Source organism: Felis catus, chromosome D4 (assembly GCF_018350175.1).
Source record: "Felis catus isolate Fca126 chromosome D4, F.catus_Fca126_mat1.0, whole genome shotgun sequence".
Taxonomy (NCBI): Eukaryota; Metazoa; Chordata; class Mammalia; order Carnivora; family Felidae; genus Felis; species Felis catus.
This window is the reverse complement of record NC_058380.1, coordinates 23,739,795-23,749,972: the sequence shown is the minus strand read 5'-3', so window position 1 is coordinate 23,749,972 and position 10,178 is coordinate 23,739,795.

Below are 10,178 nucleotides of genomic sequence, written 5' to 3'. Positions count from 1 at the left end.
GTAAGAAGCAATACTTTTGCTTGTTCTCTATACCTAAGGAAACAGAGAGGTAAGTAAATAGTTACAAAAGGCAATTGGTATCATTGTCCTGCCAAGATTTGGCAGATTAATCCAATTGGCATTCTTCATTTCTGAAATAAGCTCATTGTGCAAAACCTTTAAAAAGGACTTCTTGTCATGCTGTGGACTATAATTTCCACTGCTTCTAGATTTCTCAAGTCTCCAAAGTTGCTCTACCATTGGCCGTGCCATTAGAGTATCCATTAAGTTAAGTGAATGGTAGTTAGTCTGTGCCAGTTAGTGTCAGGAGTATTTGCATGTGCCAACGTCTAATTGAAAAGTATACAGCCCCACGCTTGCACTTCAAATGTTTCAGCTCTGTGGGCATATAAAATTAAAAGAATAACACTGCTGGGCTCTTGGCCTAAAACTGCATTTGAGTGGAGAAGCCAGGTGAAATGTAGATAATCCAAATGGCGGTAAATAGGGATTTCTGAAACGCTCTTGCTATGGAAGGCTTGCTGTGAGAGAACCAATGAGCAGAGTAAGAAAATGCTTTAGCTGTTAGAGTCTATCAGGGCAGAAAAATCAATGTTATAGCCACTCAATATCAGATCCAGAAGTGTGCTGTATCTATCCATCTAGCTACCTATCACCGACCTAGGTACCTTACCTACCCACCTGCCTACCTACCTACCTACCTACCTACTTAATATAGAGAGAGATATTCAGAGTTTTACCATCCCATCTATAAGTGAGTGGATACAGGGGAGAAAATCTGGCCTGTAAGGGAAATGAAGAGTTCCAGTGAGAGTTGACTCCAAATTTGTAATGGAATCTGGAGGAATACAGTAGTCACGTTTTGGCTTAAGGAGTCGTTCAAACCCCAAATTTCCAAAGCTCCAAGGATTGAGGATGCAGAAAATGTTTCCTGAATTCTACATAGTTTAACTGCTACAATTTACATGTTTGGTCCTTCTGACCCATCAACTCTGATTCTATTATTCAGATTTCAATGGATATTTGTGCATCTCCCAGACCCACCACCTGCATACCTCAACTTGGACAATTTTATCTTACTGTTGGAGTACAAGTGGCACATTCTAAGAAAATTCTAACCTAATTTTAGGACCTATAGTCATAATGATATGATTTTCTATGTTAATTTTAAGCAATAATAAAAAAAAAAAAGCACCTAGTGAACAGATTCCCACAGTCCTAACTCTGCTATTGAACACCTGGTTGATATTAAACAACTCACAGGCAACAGTTTGCAATCTTGTGAGCCTCAGAGTTCTTCAGCAGAAAACTGGGTCTAACAGCTCTAGCCCACCACATAGATTATTCTGACAGTGCACTTTGATAATGATTTTCTTTCCTAGGACTTCTCTCTCTCCAGATTTAATTATATGGAGGAGTATATAGATAACACCTTGTATCTTTCTTATTTTGGTTTGTTTTAAATTTAACCTCATGTTTTCATGTAAAAAAATTCTGTCAGGGACATATAGCTGTGAAACCATGAGTCTTTTAGTCTCCTTTTCCCCATAGGGAAAATAAAAGTGATGATAAATTTTTGAAGGGTTGTTGAATTATTAAAAAGGATGTTATGTGTGTGTATATGTGTGTATGTATACATATATACTTTATATATAGACTGTATACATACATATATACTTTACATACTTTGTATAGGTAGGCAGTATGCTGCTTAATAAATAGTAATTGTTATTGATTTTCTTATATGCATAACGTTATGAACATTAAAGGCAGCAATGTGTTCAAGGAGAATGTATATTCTTGAGTGGTTCAGGAAATAAAATATTCTCTATCTTTGGAAAGAAGTTTATGATTTGCCATATATTATCCAGAAAACTTGTTATGGCTATAAAGATACATCTAAAATTTATCTTACATCAAAAGTTAAAAATATTAGAAAATAGTGTCACATTCATTATAAATTATTGAATCAGAAATCTGGGGATAATTTCTAATTTTTTCACCCTAGAAAACAGGTTTTAAAGCCTTAAATTTGCTACTCTCAAGTAAAGCAAGTGTGGCCACCATCAGAGGTATGGGCCTCACCTACTCAATTTCAATTTTCCTTCCCATTTCCTCTGCTTCTTGTGAACCCATTCGATTTCAGTTAGTAATAAAGCCAAAGTATAAGAAACCACAAAAATGCCTCAAACCTCTTCATATGAAGCTCGAGAGATTTACTTGCAGATGAAGATAACCACAGAATGAGGACAACATTTTGAAGTTTTTCAAGCCTTGTTCACAGAAAGGACTGATTGTGAAGGTATTCTAAACGTTCCCTCTCAAGTTTCCTCTTTGAAGGAAAAGAAACTATATCTAGGCTGTGGCTTTGGAAAGCCCAAGAGTTTTCTTGCATTGCAATAAATTTCTTCAAGAAGCATTTCTCAACTGTGGATGTCTGTATTGCATGCTGGTGTCTATGACTTTAAATGTGAAGCGTATCCAGTGTTAGACTAATTCAGTCATTAATTCTAACCCTTTGAAAATGTAGGAGAATGGTCTAAAATAACAGCATAGTATCTGTCTCCTGGAGAAAGAACTCTGCCTATACAATTGCCTCATAGAAGCTTTCTATTAGCACTTGTGAATTTGCTGCCCCGGGGAATGACATAGAGAAATCACTGAAAGGATTTTGAAGTGACACTGTCAAGGTATCCTGGGAACTATTGCTGGGTCCCCTCCAGTCTGCACTTGATCTCTATTACCAATTTCTGACCTCAAGCAAGCCTCTTAACCTTCCTGTAATTCAGCTTTCTCAATTGGAGAACAGGCCCCATGATATTTGTAACATAACTCCCCAAACGGAATGTTGTAGAGATGAATGAAGCAATGTTTCCAAGATGCTTGCAGATCTGGGGTGAAAGTGTGCTGAAATGGAGCACAAAGCGAAGTCCTGCTCTGTCCATCATCCACAGCAGGGTATGGATACTAGTTCTATGATTTGGACCCAGGGTAGACAGCAGATGAACACGAATCTTCTCCAGCTCCTAAAGACCGTGTTTAGGCTGGCAAATCAGTTTGAATGCACAAGGTCACAATAATTCACTGTTTCAGTCTGTGCTCTTCCTTCACAACCTAAGTTGTCGTTAATGGTTCAGACTACTCCTACCGACTCTGCACCTCTTTACCATGTGCTTGCTTTTAAATTCCAAATACTTTCTCTTTTATTTTTTTACTTTTGGAAATATTTTATTATACAACTGTCCCCTGATGTTTTTTTTTAATTAAATGCTGTTAAGTATATGTGCCTTTAAATGTCACTTATAAATGTAAACTCAAAAGCAAGAATGAGGAAAATCAATGGGATTAAAAAGTACTAAAGGTCAATACTATTTAACCCACAATATATTTGTTTGATCTTTAGAAGAAATGTTCATGACAATCACTAGATCAACTTGGGAAGTTATGTTTTTTAATCTTAAAAAAATTTTTAATGTTGATTTTATTTTTTTATATTTGAGAGAAAGAGACAGAGAGCACAAGCAGGGGAGGGGCAGAGAGAGAGGGAGACACAGAGTCTAAAGCAGGCTCCAGGCTCAGAGCTGTCAGCACAGAGCCTGATGCAGGGCTCAAACTCATGAGCTGTGAGATCATGGACTCAGCTTAACCCACTGAGCCACCCAGGCGACCCAGGAAGTTATTTTAATGCTAATTAATGTAATGTTATTTAATGCTAATATCTGTTTATAGGTTATTTATTGGCTTTTAGGATAAAGGTAAATTCATTGGCTTCCTATTTTGTTAATATTCTGAGACAGTCCTATATGAAATCTCCTCTTTAATCAAAAGTAATCATGGTGCCTAACTCTATTTTTTCATGTGTCGGCTTGCCATCTGGATGTCTTCTTTGGAAAGGTGTCTATTCATGTCTTTTGCCCATTTCTTTACTGGATTATTTATTTTTTGGGTGTTGAGTTTGATAAGTTCTTTATAGATTTTGGATACTAACCCTTTATCTGCTATGTCATTTGCAAATATCTTCTCCCATTCTGTCGGTTGCCTTTTAGTTTTTCTGATTGTTTCCTTCACTGTGCAGAAGATTTTTATGTTGATGAAGTCCCAATAGTTCATTTTTGCCTTTATTTCCCTTGCCTCCGGAGACATGTTGAGTAAGAAGTTGCTGTGGCCAAGATCAGAGAGGTTTTTGCCTATTTCTCCTCGAAGATTTTGATGGCTTCCTGTCTCACTTTCAGGTCTTTCATCCATTTTGAGTTTATTTTTGTGTATTGTGTAAGAAAGTGGTCCAGGGTCATTCTTCTGCATGTTGCTGCCAGTTTTCCCAGAACCACTTGCTGAAGAGACTGTCTTTATTCCATTGGATATTCTTTACTGCTTTCTCAAAGATTAGTTGGCCATATGTTTGAGGGTCCATTTCTGTGTTCTCTATTCTGTTCCATTGATCTGAGTGTCTGTTCTTGTGCCAGTACCATACTGTCTTGATGATTACAGCTTTGTAGTATAGCTTAAAGTCTGTGATTATGATGACTCCTGCTTTGGTTTTCTTTTTCAAGATTGCTTTGGCTATTTGGGGTCTTTTGTGGTTCCATACAAATTTTAGGATTATTTGTTCTAGCTCTGTGAAGAATGCTGGTGTTATTTTCATAGGGATTGCATTGAATATGTAGATTGCTTTGGGTAGTATTGACATTTTAACAATATTTGTTCTTCCTATCCAGGAGCATAGAATCTTTTTCCATTATTTTGTGTCTTCTTCAATTTCTTTCATAAGCCTTCTATAGTTTTCAGTGTGTAGATTTTTCACCTCTTCGGTTAGATTTATTCCTAGATATTTTATGGTTTTTGGTGCAACTGTAAATGGGATCAATTCTTTGATTTCTCTTTCTGTGGCTTCATTGTTGGTGTATAGGAATGCAACCAATTTCTGTGCATTGATTTTATATCCTGCAACTTTGCTGAATTCATGAATCAGTTCTAGAAGTTTTTTGGTGGAATCTTTTGGGTTTTCCATATAGAGTATCATGCCATTTGCAAAGAGTGAAAGTCTGACCTCCTCCTGACCAGTATGGATGCCTTTTATTTCTTTGTGTTGTCTGATTGCAGAGGCTAAGACTTCCAATACTATGTCGAATAACAGTGGTGAGAGTGGACATTCCTGTCTTGTTCCTGACCTTAGGGGGAAGGCTCTCAGTTTTTCCCCACTGAGGATGATATTAGCATTGGGTCTTTCGTATATGGCTTTTATGATCTTGAGGTATGATCCTTCTATCCCTACTTTCTTGAGGGTTTATATCAAGAAAGGATGCCATATTTTGTCAAATGCTTTCTCTACATCTATTGACAGGATCATATGGTTCTTGTCCTTTCTTTTATTGATGTGATGAATCACACTGATTGTTTTGCAGATATTGAAGCAGCCCTGCATCCCAGGTATAAATCCCACTTGTCATGGTGAATAATTTTTTTAATGTATTGTTGGATACGGTTGGCTAATATCTTGTTGAGGATTTTTGCATCCATGTTCATCAGGGAAATTGGTCTATAGTTCTCCTTTCTAGTGGGGTCTCTGTCTTGTTTTGGAATCCAGGTGATGCTGGCTTCATAGAAAGAGTTTGGAAGTTTTACTTCCATTTCTATATTTTGGAACAGCTTCTAGAGAATAGGTGTTAACTCTTCCTTAAGTGTTTGGTAGAATTCCCCTGGAAAGCAATTTGGCCCTGGACTCTTGTTTTTTGGGAGATTTTTTATTACCAATTTGATTTCTTTACTGGTATGGGTGTGTTCAAATTTTCTATTTCTTCCTGTTTCAGTTTTTGGTGGTGCATATGTTTCTAGGAATTTGTCCATTTCTTCCAGATTGCCCATTTTATTGGCATATAATTGCTCATAAGATTCTCTTATTATTTTTATTTCTCCTGTGTTGGTTATGATCTCTCCTCTTTCGTTCTTGATTTTATTTGGGTACTTTCCTTTTTGTTTTTGATCAAACTGGCTAGGGGTTTATCGATTTTTTAAATTCTTTCAAAGAACCAGCTTCTGGTTTCATTGATCTTTTCTACTGTTTGTTGTTGTTGTTGTTGTTGTTGTTGTTGTTGTTGTTGTTGTTTTGGTTTCAATAGCATTAATTTCTGCTCTAATCTTTATTATCTCCTGTCTTCTGCTGGTTTGGGGTTTTATTTGCTATTCTTTTTCCAGCTCTTTAAGGCATAAGGTTAGGTTGTGTATCTAAAATCTTTCTTCCTTCTTTCTTTAGGAAGGCCTGGAATGCTATATACTTTCCTCTTAGGACTGCCTTTCCTGCATCCCAGAGGTTTTGGGTTGTGGCATTATCATTTTCATTGGCTTCCATGAATTTTTTAATTTCCTCTCTAACTTCTTGGTTAGCCCATTCATTCTTTAGTATGACGTTCTTTAGTCTCCAAGTATTTTTTACCTTTCCAAATTTTTTCTTTTGGTTGATTTCGAGTTTCATAACGTTGTGGTCTAAAAATATGCACGGTATGATCTCTATCTTTTTATAATTGTTGAGGGCTGATTGTGGTCTATTCTGGAGAATGTTCCATGTGCACTGGAGAAGAATGATGGAATGTTTTACGATGAAATGTTCTGAATATATCTGTTAAGTCCATCCGGTCCAGCGTGTCATTCAAAGCCATTGTTTCCTTGTTGATTTTTTGATTAGGTGACATGTCCAATGCTGTGAGTGGGGTGTTGAAGTCCCCTACTATTATGGTATTACTATCAATGAGTCTCTTTATGTTTGTGATTAATTGATTTATATATTTGGGTGCTTTCACATTTCACACATAAATGGTTACAATTGTTAGGTCTTCTTGGTGGATAGACCCCTTAATTGTGATGTAATGCCCTTCTGCATCTCTTGATACAGTCTTTAAAGTCTAGATTGTCTGATACAAGTATGGCTACTCCAGCTTTCTTTTGTTGACCATTAGCATGATAGATGGTTCTCCATCCCCTTACTTTCAATCTGAAGGTGTCTTTAGGTCTAAAGTGGGTCTCTTGTCAACAGCATATGGATGGATCTTGTCTTCTTAACCATTCTGTTACCCTATGTCTTGCTGGGAGCATTTAGTCCATTTACTTTTAGAGTGAGTACTGAAAGATGTGAATTTATTGGCATTATGATGCTTGTAGAGTTGAAGTTTCTGGTGGTGTTTTCTGGTCCTTTCTATTCTTCCCTCAGAGAGTCCTCCTTAAAATTTCTTGCAGGGTGGTTTAGTGGTCACGGACTCCTTTAATTTTTTTTTTTTTTTTTTTTTTTTGGTATGGGAAACTCTTTATCTCTTCTATTTTGAATGACAGCCTTGCTGGATAAAGAATTCTTGGCTGCATATTTTTTCTGATTCAGCACATTGAGTATATCCTGCCACTCTTTTCTGGCCTGCCAAGTTTCTGTGGATAGGTCTGCTGCGATCCTGATCTGTCTTCACTTGTAGGTTAAGGACTATTTTTCCCTTGCTGCTTTCATGATTCTTTCATTGCCCAAGTATTTTGTGAATTTGACTATTATATGCCTTGTTGATGATCAGTTTTTGTTGAATCTAATGGGAGTCTTCTGTGCCTCCTGCATTTTGATGTCTGTGTCTTTCCCCAGGTTAGGAAAATTTAGCTATGATTTGCTCACATAACCTTCTACCCATTTTCTCTCTCTTCACCTTTCGGGACCCCTATGATTCTGATGTTGTTCCTTTTTAATGAGTCACTGATTTCTCTAATTCTTAAATTGTGCTGTTTTGCTTTAATCTCCCTTTTTTCTGCTTCATTACTCTCCATAAGTTTGTCTTCTATATCACTGATTCTCTGTTCTGCCTCATCCATCCTTGCCACTGTGGCATACTTCGAGACTGCAGCTCAGTTATAGCATTTTTTATTACATTCTGACTAGCTTTTACTTTTTTTTATCTCCACAGAAAGGGATTATAATCTATTTTCAATTCCAGCTAGTATTCTTATTATCGTGATTCTAAATTCTGGTTCAGACATCTTGCTTGTATCTGTGTTGGTTAAGTCCCTGGCTGTCATTTCTTCCTGCTCTTTCTTTTGGGGTTAATTCCTTCATTTTGTCATTTTGAAGGGAGAAAAGGAATTAATGAGGTAAAAAAATTAAAATTAAAAAAATTAAAATTAAAATTAAAAAAATAAACACACACACACACACACACACACACACACACACACATATCGAATAAATGATGCTAGACCCTAGGTGTGTTTTGGTCTGGGTGTTGAAAGGGGCTTGATAGCTTAGAGAAAAAAGGGGAAAGAAAAAAAATCATTTGAAAATTGGAAAAAATGAATACACTGAAGTAGACTAAAAGGAAATGATGGAAGTAAAATAGAATTTGAAAAAATTTACACAAAAGGAAAAAATATAGTAGAAAAAGAAGTATTTTTAATAGAAATGGAAAATAAAAATGAAGTTTTTCTCTTTCTGTATTCAAGAAAAAGAAAAGAAATGAAAAAGAGAAAAAAGAGAAAAGAAAAAGATAATTGAATAGATGGACCAGCAAACAGACTGAAATACAACTGAAATTACTTTGTTTTCCCCTAGAAGTCAAACTATGAAGCAGTTTAGAGTCCATAAACTAAGCAGGCAGATAGACTTATGTTCCTGAAGAGCGAGGGTGTCCCAGTTAGTCAGGACTTAGTGCAACGGCTCTGTTCTCCACTAGATGGCTCTGCTTAACTTACTGGGGTGGATTGTCGTGGTGCTGGTAGGTGTGTATGCAGGTGTGTGGGAGGGGTGAAAATGGCGTCACCCAGCTACCCAGTCTCTAGTGTTGGAACTCTGTTCTCCCTGATAAGCATTCGTGCACCTGTCCTTTGTCTTCAGCTTCTGTCCACTCCCTGCTTTTACACAGTCCGTGACCAAGCCCCAGGCAGCACCTCTCTCCTGAGTTTTGTCTCAGGTGCGGCCGTTTTTCCAATGCCTTACTTCTCAGGGACTTTGGCTTTGACCCATCCTGACCCCTGTGGAGGGTCTCACTGAGCAATGGCCAGGTGCTGGCTGTACCCAGGAACGTTCCCAGGACTGTGCTGCTGCCGATGCCCAGAGACTGCAGCTGGGTGCCCGTCCGCATCAGGCAAAGTTTGCAAGATAGTGTAGCAGCAGCGTTTCAAGGATTATGAAAAATCATAACACACATCTGGCACCAGGCTTCACCCTTAACAACCCTGTTCCAGCACCAGCGAATGTGGTTGTTCTCCTGGGACCACTGGGGCCTCGCCTTTGGGGGACCCACATAGCCTCTACCAGGTGTCCTTCCAGCAGGGGAACTGCCTCTCCCTGTGTGGCATGAAGAACCCCGGATTCTACCCTGATCCTGGGGATTCACCCTTTCTACCAGAGCACCGCCAGGTATTGAGCTGCAGAGTTTCAGACTCCGTGCTCCCCCTGTTTATACAGTCTTAATGCAATTTAAACCCTCTCCTTTCTCCTTTGTCCCTTTTTAGTTCAGTCCCTGCAGCTGTTTCCACTTTTCCACTTTCTTTTCCAGCTGCTTTTCGGTGGGAGGGGTGCTTTTCCTATACCCACCCCCCCTTCTCTGTCCTCTCTCTGAACGCAAAACCGCTCCCTGCCCTCACGGCTTCTCTCTCCCCCAGTGCACCTCTGCACTGTGTACTTGCTGAATTCTGTGGTTCAGGTTGTACAGATTGTTGTGTTAATCCTCAGAGCAGTTTTCGTGTGCAGGATGGTTTAGTGTTGGTCTGGCTGTATTTCATGGATGCGAGACACACAAAAAACTTCCATGCTGTTCTGCCACCTTCTAGATGCTTATATTTTTAAAGAAGGAAGTTCTGGGAAACCTAGGTGGCTCAGTCGGTTGAGCATCCAACTCTGTTTTGGCTCAGGTCATGACCCCAGGGTCTTGGGATCAAGCCCTGTGTCATGCTCTGTGCTGAGTGTGGAGCCTGTTTAAGATTCTCTCCCCAACCCCAAATAAATTTTAAAAAGTCTAAAAACTTTTTTTTAAAAAGAAGTTCTCAAATCAATAATATATATACTTCCATCTTAAGACACTAGAGAAAGATGAGCAAGCTAAATCAAAAGTAAGGAAACAAAGAAATAATGAGTATAAATCAATTTAAATAGGAAATACCAAGTAGATAACCCAGTAAATCACTCAAGGTTCTGCCCAGTGGGAAGATTTTCTCTCATC